The sequence below is a fragment of the Aethalodelphis obliquidens genome, unplaced genomic scaffold (assembly GCF_003676395.1).
Source record: "Aethalodelphis obliquidens isolate GAN/ISIS:26980383/991018 unplaced genomic scaffold, ASM367639v1 scaffold48, whole genome shotgun sequence".
NCBI lineage: Eukaryota > Metazoa > Chordata > Mammalia > Artiodactyla > Delphinidae > Aethalodelphis > Aethalodelphis obliquidens.
The window spans coordinates 6,002,611-6,013,682 of record NW_020837992.1 but is presented as its reverse complement, the minus strand read 5'-3'; the positions used below and the strand labels follow the sequence as shown (position 1 = coordinate 6,013,682).

The following is an 11,072-nucleotide window of genomic DNA, read 5'->3' as shown; positions in this document are numbered from 1 at the left end:
TCCTTTATAGCCGGCTCGTAAGAAAAACACCACTCGGCCAAGCCAGGGGCATCTACTGACTTTTGCCATTTGGGGCACATTCTGGAGGTGAAAACCGGTTTTTCTGAAGTCTTGTCAGGGGCAGGCTTTGTTCAGATTTTGCCTCTTTAGTGGACTGGCTCCCTGAAGGAGCCCCTGTTTACCTGAGGAAGGGGCAATTCACAGAAAGGCTTGGGCATCTCCTCAGTAACCGGGTGGGACTTCCTTTGGACTTAGGGGCCCACCCTCTTCCCCACAACCTTCTTCTTCCCTAAAGAAGAGACGTGGAGAAATAAAAAGGCAAATCACACAGGACTGTAAAGCCAATGAAATCAATGCTAAATCTCTCAAAGCAAATCATAGAGCCTGACAGCTGAGAAGTATTATTTGTTTTTTCGCCTTCCAGATTTCCACCAAGCCTGGTGTTTTAATCATATGTCTTGGGGAGAAGAGACCCATATAAGGGCAATTACAATGGATAAATGATTAAATGTTAGACCTGACATTTTTATGTGTCAAATATGTTGAAGTGCATTAACCTTTACAGAATTTGCACCCGTACTATACGAGAAATATCTTGTATAGCGTCTCAAATATCTGCAATCTGCCCTCACTTAAATCTTACTTACATTTATTTTATTACAATATAAATGGGTTTTAGACATCTTAATAGAGTTTTTTTTACACCATTCTGCAGGTCCTGCTGGCACTGCAGGGAGGCTGAGGGCAGTAGGGCTCCTTGCTGATTTCAAACAGTGTTCCAGCCACCTGCCTGGAGAACCCAAGGAGAGCAGGGATTCTGTGTCGGTTGTTCAAGCCCACGTCTCTGTTTTAGCTCAAAGGGGAGGTGACTTAGAAGGCCAGGGAGTCGGCATCCAACAGCATGAATCACAGAGACAGAAAACTTTTAATTTTTATGAGTTACAGAAAACACACGCGTCCATAGCATTCATTTGAGAAAGAATAAGCAGATCCCATCTGTGGTGCTTTTGCCAATCTGCCCATCGCCCATCCCATCTGCGGAAGGATACTCACAGCAGATGTCTGCATCTCTCACACCTCTCACTGGGCCTTTCCTTTTCCAAGTCAAAGCTACGCTTGCAGCTGCTCTGGTGTCAGTTCCACGCCTCCTGAACTTCACTCCACTGAAATCTGGTTGGGTATGAGACAGACTCCGGTGGAATGAAGGACAAGAGAAGCACATGGACGGTCTGAGGTCTTTTTCTCAGAGGGTGGGCCACGTGTCAAGCCTGGCCTCTGCACGCAGGGTTGTTGCCTGGCCGAAAGCCTTCGGGATCTTTGAATCACAGACTTGGGAGGTGTGGGAGATCTGAGTACTCACATCTTCCCCATGATCACTTCCTCCCAGGAGCTGCAGAGATCCAGCTCACCAAGATCCCCCTGTGTCTGCAGCACCAAAGATGCTGAGTGGTGGGGATGGCCTGCGGGACTGGGACCCTTGCCGTTTCTTGCCCTGGAAGCAGCCATTCCACACCAGTCCATGTGGAAGCTTCTCTGTGTTTACCTAGATGGATGCTGGTCATCCTCCTCTTTGGTCTGTGTCCCCCTGCGTGGGCCGTAACTGAGCTTGGTCCTGGCTACAGAAGGCAGGTGTTCTGAAAGTGCTTTAGAAGAATCCATCTACTGTGCACTTGCTTACCAAGGCGGAGGGAGGCAGGGGCGGGGGCGTTGCCCTCCAGAACACACTGTCCAGAAAGCGTGAACAGCACTTGGCAGGCCCATCTGCGGGTGCGAAATGGGAGGAAGAATGGCCGGCTGGAGCCAGGCACCCTGGTCGGGGCTGGGGCAGGAGGGCACATGAGGGTGAGCCTTCTTTTTCTTTCTTTCTTTTTTTTTTTGCGGTACACGGGCCTCTCACTGTTGCGGCCTCTCCCGTTGCGGAGCACAGGCTCCGGACGCGCAGGCTGAGCGGCCATGGCTCACGGGCCCAGCCGCTCCGCGGCATGTGGGATCTTCCCCGACCGGGGCACGAACCCGTGTCCCCTGCATTGGCAGGCGGACTCTCAACCACTGCGCCACCAGGGAAGCCCTTTCCGTTTTTCTTTTTGTTTGTTTGTTTTTGTTTCTTTTTTTGAGGGTGAGCCTTCTTGCTCTCACTCCTACAGACTCATCTAGGATGGCCACTTTCCGGGGGCCCCCCATGCTTTCCCAAACTTCCTGGAAATGGCACCAGTACATCTTCTCGGGGCTTGGGGATGGGGAATGTGGAGAGGGAGGCCATAACCTGGATTTCAGAGACTGATAAACAGAGAGGATGGAAACCCTCTGAGAGCTCTCTGTCCTCCTACAAAGAGATGCCATCCACCCGTTGCTATGTAGTTACTGCCCCTCCCCTTCCTCGCTGTGTTCAGACGTGCCCTGGGCTCAGTGTAAGCCCCATAAAAGGCTGTTCTCAGCACCGACTTGCTGACTGGGTGAGTTAGGGCAGATCCACCCTGTTGTTTGGAATACTTTCTTCCCGGGGCTTGTTCTGGCCCAATGCAGGGAGGCAGCGGCTTGTAACATGGCTCCCCACCCCCCATCCAACCCCCTGGGCGTTGGGCATCTCAAAAAAGGCTCTTCAACAAGGGCTCGGGGTTCCAGCCATTGCTGAGGCAGAGCCCCACTTTCCTTGGTCAGGGCGAACACAGGGTGTGCTCTGGGCAGGGATCTGGGTACCGGGAGGAAGGAGGCTGGCCCATCCTCTCCCATCAGGCTTCTTCGTAAGCACGCGTGGCTCTCAATCATGAGAGAGAAATGTGCCCCACTTGTGAATGATCTAGATGATATGGTCCCCCTGCACTGTCTTTGAACCATTTCATAGTTAAAGGAAGAAAGAGACCAACCTGTTTGGCTCTGATAAATGATGGCAGGCGATGATGGGAGGAAATAGCTCTGGGATGGAAGGATTCTTTGCTTTCTCTCTGGATTTCAGCCCAAATCAGAGAGCACAAGGGACAATTCCTCTCCCTCCAGACCTCCCTTACCCCACTCTTACCCCTCCCAACATGTACCGTCCACCAGATTCTTCAAATCCTCAATCGGAGTGTGCAGAGAGCATCACCCTCATATGGGGTCCTTAACCTCCAGGGTGGATACTCCAGTGATGGCAGAGTCTGTAAAAGCACTTTAACTGTGAAAGGCCGTGCAAATAGGAGGTAGCACTGATATTAGCGAGCCCAGAAAAGGCAGGCCCTTCCCTTATCACCCTCCCCTCACCCTACAGACCTGCAGCTGCAACATGACAGACAGGAAAGGATGAGCTGAAACCTGTATCAGGAACCTTGACCCACTCTGGACCCCATACCTCAAGTTCAAGATTCTTCTGCCCAATATGCCTTCGCCAACTTGATGTCCCAGTGACCTTTGCCTTGGCCACGTGCATTGTGGGGTTTGTTTAGAGAAGCAAACCACACATGTATTTGGCTATAGAGTAAGTTCATCCCCTGACTGCCCTCCTGTGCTGCCCAACCGCCTTCAGGACTGTGCCTTAAATGACTTCCTAATAAAACCAACTTGGACATGAGAACCAAAGAACGGAACCCAGGCCCTGAATCTCCTGTTAGGGCTGCACCCTCTAGCCCAGGACTGAAAAGCCAGTCAGCCCCCTGTTCCTCTCATTGGGTAAATTTTCACGAAACCAGACAGAACTGCAATCAGGGTACTTAACTGGTTAGCTCCCACCTCACCACACCAGTTCCGATTATCAGGGAGATTTATTGCCTGGGATCTCTGGCAGTCTCCGAGAGAACATGGAACTGACTGGGGATTTGGTGAACATACAGCAGGTTCAGTTCTTTTAGCCTTGGGGGAGGTTGATAACCAACTTCCAGGGGCTGTGGCTTCTTCCACAGCTCACTCTCTTCTCTTTTTGCCCAATGATTCTCTTAATGGAGCCTCTTGGCTTTGGTTTTCCCATGCCCCCCACCCCCCAATCCAGAGATTTCAGACTCACCTGTCAGTATGAGTGTCTGTACCTTCAGGTAACAGGGCCTCCTCTGAGCTTGATTCAAAACAATACATAGATTTTTTTCATCAGATAATTCAGAACAAAGGGATGGCTGGAGACTCATGCGCATGAGAGGAAGAAAAGGAATTCCAAGTCTTGGAATGTTCTTTCACTCCTAAGGTTTGAGGACCGGGAATAAGAAACGAGGAGCACTTACTGTATAAAGTGTCCAGCTGAGCAGGCCCGTGCAGAACAGAAATGGGTCCTGAGTGAGGGCAGGTGGGGGCCGGTCCTGAACAGTCACTTTACCTTTAATTAAAAAAGCATATGAAAGCAGAGGAAAGGGGAGATGGAAGAGAGGGGAGCAAATTCAGCCAGAAAGAAAGAGCTTGGAGTACGGTGGGGCTCAGTTGAACTTTCAGCACAGACAATAAAAGAGAGAGAAGCCGGTTTTTCCAAGGCAAAGGTGAAGAAGTAGGACTCAGCCCCTTTCAAGGAGGTGGTGCTAGTTCCACACTTTATTTATGCACCTCTCCGCCAAGCTTCGGGTTACCTGCCGAGCCCGCCCAATGCGGAGAGGCCTGGGCCGCTGGCTCCGCCTCTCAGCACCCACACCCCCTGGGGGCCAGGAATGGCGAGGCCCTTCTGCACCTAACCTCGCTTTCTTACTGTTCTGTAAACACCAGAAAAAGGAGGGGAGGTCTCTATCCTTGGAGAGACTCAGGTGATCTGAGCGCTGTTCCTGGCCTCCCAGAAACCTGGGGAAGGAAGAAAGGGAATCTCAGATCTTATCCCGGCTAGGAGGGGCTGTGTGTGTGTGTGTGCGCGCGCGCGCGTACGTGCGCGCAGGTAGTGGAACTGGATGGCCTCTGGAGCTTTTAGCCGTACTCCTGGGTCCTAGCTCTACGCAGTGCACATCAGGAATCCAGCAGAGATCCGCCACCCCATCCAGGGACCCTTGGGTCCGAGGAGAGGCCCAGCCAGTGGGTTATCCTGGCATTTAGTACAGAGTGAGTTTGCTGCGCTCCTCGTGAAGAGTAAGAGGCTTTTATAATCCAAGAGGCTTTCAGACCCTCTTCTCTTTCATTCCAGGGGGTGGGGAAAAACACTACCCTGTGTGAGAGGAAGTTGGGAAGAGACAAAAGGAATTGGAGAAAGAGCCAGACAACTCATGAGGAACATTAAGGAGGTTGGTCTATCAACCACTGATTATTTTAATTCCCCTTCCCCCTCTCCTCCCCATCTCCTTCTTCCCTCTCCCCATTTCTCCCTCTTGCCACACCGGGAGGGCAACGGCACTTGAAGTCTCCTCAGATGTGGTGTATTTTGCCGAGACTCCTAGCCTGACTTCCATGTGCTCTTAAGGCAGATCTGCTGGTGCTCAGGGAAAGTAGATTCCTCCCCCCTCCCAGGAAAGGAGGGGAATTAAAGAACCCAATTTATAGGATATCGCGGGGCCGTGCTGTCCCACAGCGCTTCTTAGAACCCAAATTCTCTCTCTGCTCAAAATCTCTTCAAACATCAACCAATCCAAACTTCTTACCAAACAGATGGGAAAACTGAGGCTCTAAGAGGAGAATTTCTGTCTCAAGTTCATGCAGCCAGTGTAGGGTTAAGATTCAAATATACCTGGATCTCCTGGCTTCCATTAAAGGGCTCTTTACAGCAGACACTCCGTGATTGCCTTCCCCAGTTCTGGAGGGCCTTGCGTCTGCCTGGAGCATTCTGCACTCTTTCTGGAAGAAGAAAAAGTTCCACTGGGGCTCATGGGAGGGAGATTTTCCAGGTGAGAGCTTTCTTAAGTCTATGGACTCCTCCCCCAGACCATCAGGGCACATCATTTCCCTGACATCTGGACTCAGTTTGCCTTATCACAGCCTCAGCTCTTCCATTTCCCAGCCAGTAATGTAGACTGAGAGGTAGAGATGACCAAGATGAGCCACACTTGTGGAGTAGAGACCCCGTGCCCTTGTCCATCCCTCCCTCCCTGTATTTCATTCATTCACTCTCTGTGCCCTTGTCCATCCCCCCATTTCATTCATTCACTCTCTGTGTCCTTGTCCATCCCTCCCTCCCTGTATTTCATTCATTCACTCTCTGTGCCCTTGTCCATCCCCCCCATTTCATTCATTCACTCTCTGTGTCCTTGTCCATCCCTCCCTCCCTCTATTTCATTCATTCACTCTCTCCCTCACTGCCTCACTCCACGATGGCATCAACTCTGTAGCAGGTGAGTGAGGGACTGTGCTTACCCTTGAGGAACTCCCAACTTAGTTACACATGTACATGGACAGACAGAAAAAACAGGCCAATGAGAAAAACATGATGAATACCCCCCAAAATGAAGCTGCCAACTTTTGTCTGTGAGATTCAGGGAAGGTCCCACAGAGAAGGGACACCTGAGCTGACTCTGAAAAGACGAGGAGGGAACAGGAAGTTGGTAAGGACCTGGCTTGAATGAAAGACCTGAGGAAGGAGCCCTCGCCCTCTAGTTCAGAAGCTCACCCTGCTCCCAGGTAGGACTAGAGGTAGGTGGCTCGCTGCTGGCCCCAAAATGTGGGGTGAAGGGAAGGGAACGAGGGGTACCGAGGGCAGAAAATAGGCACAAATCCTGCTGGTCAGATTCTTTCCCCTCCAGGGGTTATCTTAGTTCTCTGAATTTGTTCAGCAAAATGGGAACAAATTATAGCCCAGCTGACATGGCCGGGAAAGTCTCACCTGCCCTTTATTAGTAGTAGTATTATCTACCTTCCCCTCAACTTGATTCACAAGGGTCCAGGAGGATGCTCTGTGGACTGGCTGGACACTGGTTTGTATGGCGGGTCAACAAGGGGGTGGGAAGCACATCAGGGTGGCTTTGCTGAAAGCCTCCTGTCTCCCCACCCCTGGGTCTGGCTCTTTGTTCCAAAGTCAGCTTGAGAGGTAAAAGCCCTAGGAGTCCTTCTTGCCCCCAGACTTCTAGGTCCGCGTCTCTAAGAGGCTTTCCCCAGACTCTTTCAAGGGTTGCCGCCCTGCCTACCTGCCTGCGAGTGTGTGCTTGTGGGCAGAGGAGAATGGACTGGGGAGGGCAGGGCTGTTGGGCTGGGAGCACGGGGCTCCCATCTCCACTCAGGAGCTGGCCATTCTAGCGGGATTTGCTCATTTTCTCCAACTGAGCTGCACATTTTGGTTTGACTGTGTATCCCTGATCCTGACTCCTTCTCCCCTCACCATGCCTGAGTCAGGCTGCTGTGCTGTGAAGGATCTTTGGTCCACACATGCCTCTCTGGGTCCTGGAAACCCACAAAAATTCCCTCTACTCTGACCTCCAGCCCCTTAACTGACGGTCACCTCTTTATTTCTGAAGAAACAGGCAAAAGACTGCAAAGTCTCCCAAATGTTCTAGTACCTGATTCAATTAGATTCTGGTTACAAGCTCATCGAAGTTTGCAGCTGTACCTCCACACCTTGCGCTGTGCCTGAGGTCTTCCTTTGAAGGTCTGGAATCAGCTGCAATTCTTTCTACTGGGGAGGGACAGCAGAGGAGCTTCCAAAGAGCCCTGTTGTACAACATTTGGAGCGGACTGCCCTCTTGGAGTGAAACAGGAAGGATAGTATGACACAAAGAGACAGCTTATTCCCAGGAACCTGCTGGGGACATCAGTGCCTATGCCTGGGGGACGGGGAGGGCCCCCTTCGGCTGCCTGCAGACTGGAGCTTTCATTACCAGCTTTCCACTGGTCCTGGGCCTCCACTCTACATATTGAAGAGTCAGGGGGACCTCTTCCTGAGAAGTTTCTCAGGGCCCAAAGTCAGGAGGAATGCATGCTAAGTCATCTGCCTCTACCTAGTTCTGTACTTTGGCTCAGAAAGTAACTGCACAAATGTAGGGTAGGGAAGACGTGATTCAGCAGCAACATAAATAGAAAACAAAACAAAACAAAAAACTTAGGATTTGAGCTTATGGTAAGCTTTATGGGACTCAATGTTTTGATATGGCTGCCCAAAGGGGAAACTCTATCTTTGGTTGTATTGTTAGAAATATGAGACCAGAAACAAGGGAGGTGATATTCCTACTCTGTACTGCTCAGATTATACTTGGTTTACTATGTTTGGTTATGGGCTCCACATTTTAAGAGGGGTCAAAACAAGTCTGAAAGTGAGAAAAAAATGATCAGAATGGTGAGAGGACTTGAACATAGATCACTCTGACAAAAGATTAAGAGACAGGGGCTGATTAGTCTGCAGAAGCAATTACTGGGGAGTAGAGGGAGGGATATGATAGATGTTTTCATCAATACATGAAGGTGTGCCATGTAAAAGAGGTTTATATTTGTTCCTAGTGGTCTCATGGGATGGAATGAGGGGTAACTTCTTTTCCTATCCCCTGTTCCCTATAGAAGTAGCTTCTTAGAAATAGACCACAAAGGACACAGGCAGGCAGCGAAAGAAACCTGATGGTTCTGGAGTCCATAGAGCCCCTCAGAGAGGATAAACGCTCACCCCAGAGTGGAAAGACTAGGCATGCTTTCTGCATACACCCACCGGGTGGTACAGAACACCTGTCTGAACAGGTGGAGCCAAAGCCCTAAACCCAAGTCAATAAATCAAATGGAGGCCCCTTCCTGCCCTCGTGAATACACCTTCCCTCCCGCTTCATGGTATCTCCTTAGTTGACTTGCCTGGTGCAAGTGTTGTGCCCTCAGAAGTTGAGTTTGGGGTTGCTTTTCACTAGCCAGCCCTTTGTACGTTGACTGTTTCCCGACATCACATCCCCACTCTGCACATACGATCCTGCGATCAGTGCACACCTCTATAATACATTACCTTATAGGTATTGATTTCTTGTCTTTCTGTCTCTCTAGACCTTGAACCTCTTTAAAGAAAGCCAGCACCTAGAAGTTCCTGGCTTGTGGTAAGTGCTCAGTAAACATTTGTTGACTGGGTGAAGGTGAGGAGAGGCCTGAACTGGGAATTCTGACCCTCTGTTACTGAGGGGACTTGGGGTCTGGGGCTAACACCGCCACCTCCAACTCCCCTGGCCCCATTACACTCCAATATGGATCAGAACTGTCCCAGAGTTTCAGGACCTGCCACCAGATGTTTTCCTGCTCTGGGAGATCTGACGGCTTGTTGTTCTCTCGTCTATTTCTGGGCTGGGGCTGGAGACCCCTCATTCCTGAGGTGGGCACATTCTCTGGAAGCTGTAGAGGCAGCAAGGCGGGCTGAAGCCGGCCCTGTTGTGGGTCTCCTTTCCCAGGCCCCTCCCTCCCAAGGCCTAACCTAGTCCTTCAGGTGAGAGAAACAACTTCGAGGCCTGCCCACATGCCCCTCCTGGACAGAAGAGAGATCCCAGGGGACATTATGGTGCATGAAAGCAAAATCATTTGTCTCTAGCACATTTGTCACTCTGGACATTTCCTACAGTTATTGGCTCCAAAAAAAAGTCTCTCCAACTTGCTTGGAGGTTTTCTGGGTTGGGGGAACTTCCATTTCCATGGAGAATGGTTGTTTGAGATTTTATTTTTCTACATCAACATCTGAATACCACTTTAGGAAAGCAGAGGGGTGGGGGAGCATTCTTAATAGAAGAGGCTTTGAAAAGCTGAAGCAGTTCATGTTATTTGACATCAAGAGCAGAATCAAAAAACACCGAGCTAGAGACAGCTTGCACCTTCCTCTGTCCTCTACTCGTGGCCCTCATCATTTGGAGAACTAGAGGGTTTGGAGAACACAGAGGAGAGACAGGTGTCATTTGTTCACTGATAACTTCACTCAACCTTTCTTGTGCACCTACTATGTGCCAGATACTCTATCAGATGCTGGAGATCAGTGGATGGCTAAGATTGAGCCCCTGGACATAAAGACTTTACAGTGCAGTGAGGGAGCCAGTGTGGTGACATGGGCCACAAGAGGGAGGGGCAAGGACAGTAGCCCCTGTGCTAGCTAGCACTGTAGCAGCCAAGAGGGAGGAGCCTCTGTCCCTGCCTTGTATATCAGTAAGGCTTCACGGAAGAGGTTCTACCCAAATGAGCTCAGAAATATAAGAGAAAATGTGCCAACTGGAGAAAAGAGAGAATTTGGTGTGGGGACTCCTTGGGGTGGCAGGGCTGAGCAGGGGTGGGTAGGTTGCCTTCTTCCTAAAGAAAAAGATAAAAAAGTGCAAGCTCTACCCTGGGTCACTGCCCAGACAGCAGGTTTACTACCTGGGGGATCTGGAGTGAAGTATGGAAGGGGATTGAAAGAGCCCACGCTGCCTAGGAGGAAAAAAAAAAAATCTAGCCAAACTTCATCAGCACCTCTGCAAGGTGGACCTACACAGGTAATCAAGTTTGGCAATCTCTGTTGGCTGCCTCACCGCGTGTTTCTGTGTGTTTCATGAGATGCCAGTTAGAATTTGCTAAATAAAGAGGGAAGATCAGCAGTAGAGGGGCGAGTTTTAATGGGGAGAAACTGACTGGTGAGCTGGTAAAGGGAGACAGATAGACTTGAGGCCACCAGAATGCTTAGCTCGGCACCAGGTAGGGTTGGCCCGCACATGAGTGTCTGTGCCCACGTGTGCACGTGTACCTGAAGCTAATTAGAGCATCAGGGCATTTTAGCCCAGTTTACCTGCTAGTCACAGAAAAGCGATTAGGTGGGCAAAATGAATGAGGTAGAAAAAGAGGCGGAGCATTGGACAGTTGCAAAACTTTTCTGTGAAAGGTTCCAACCCTTGCTGAGTTGTTGGAGGGGGAAGTAAGCCAAGTTTGGGTCTCTCTTCTACCTGCCACTCTTAGAAGAAATAATTGGAAACCAAACCTTCAGGTGGGGAGTCGTTTTGGGGCTCGGAGCTCAAGTCTCTGCTCTCAGACGCTGGCGGGTGCCAGCTCATCCGTCAGGCATAGTCCTGGAGAAGCCGGCGCTGGCGCTGAGTTCAGCAGTTCTGAGCAATAGAACAATAAACCAGTCCGGGAGCCCTGTTGCTGCAGCGGAGTGGGGTAATCCTACAATTTAATAAGCAGGAACACACAGCAGGACTGAAGCAAATTGTTTGGAGGTGATGAGATTGCAGCACCTTGCTGGGCCAGAGAGAAGCCTGAGAGAAGGAGTTTGGGGTTTGTCATGCTGGGGTGGGGGATGGGAT

General features: G+C 50.5%; 1 long non-coding RNA gene across 3 annotated transcripts; it reads right to left on the bottom strand.

Annotated features, from left to right (window-relative positions):
* Positions 1–2,081: 2,081 nt before the first annotated feature.
* LOC113607483 (uncharacterized) lies at positions 2,082–10,860 on the bottom strand. Of its 3 annotated transcripts, none has more exons than XR_003427960.1 (2): positions 10,748–10,860; positions 2,082–5,703 (listed from the first exon to the last, which is right to left on the bottom strand). It is a non-coding gene; the product is annotated as an uncharacterized LOC113607483 (long non-coding RNA). The 3 variants fall into 3 exon arrangements; XR_003427961.1 differs by lacking the exon at positions 10,748–10,860 and adding an exon at positions 7,356–7,457; XR_003427959.1 differs by lacking the exon at positions 10,748–10,860 and adding an exon at positions 6,686–6,913.
* Positions 10,861–11,072: the final 212 nt, after the last annotated feature.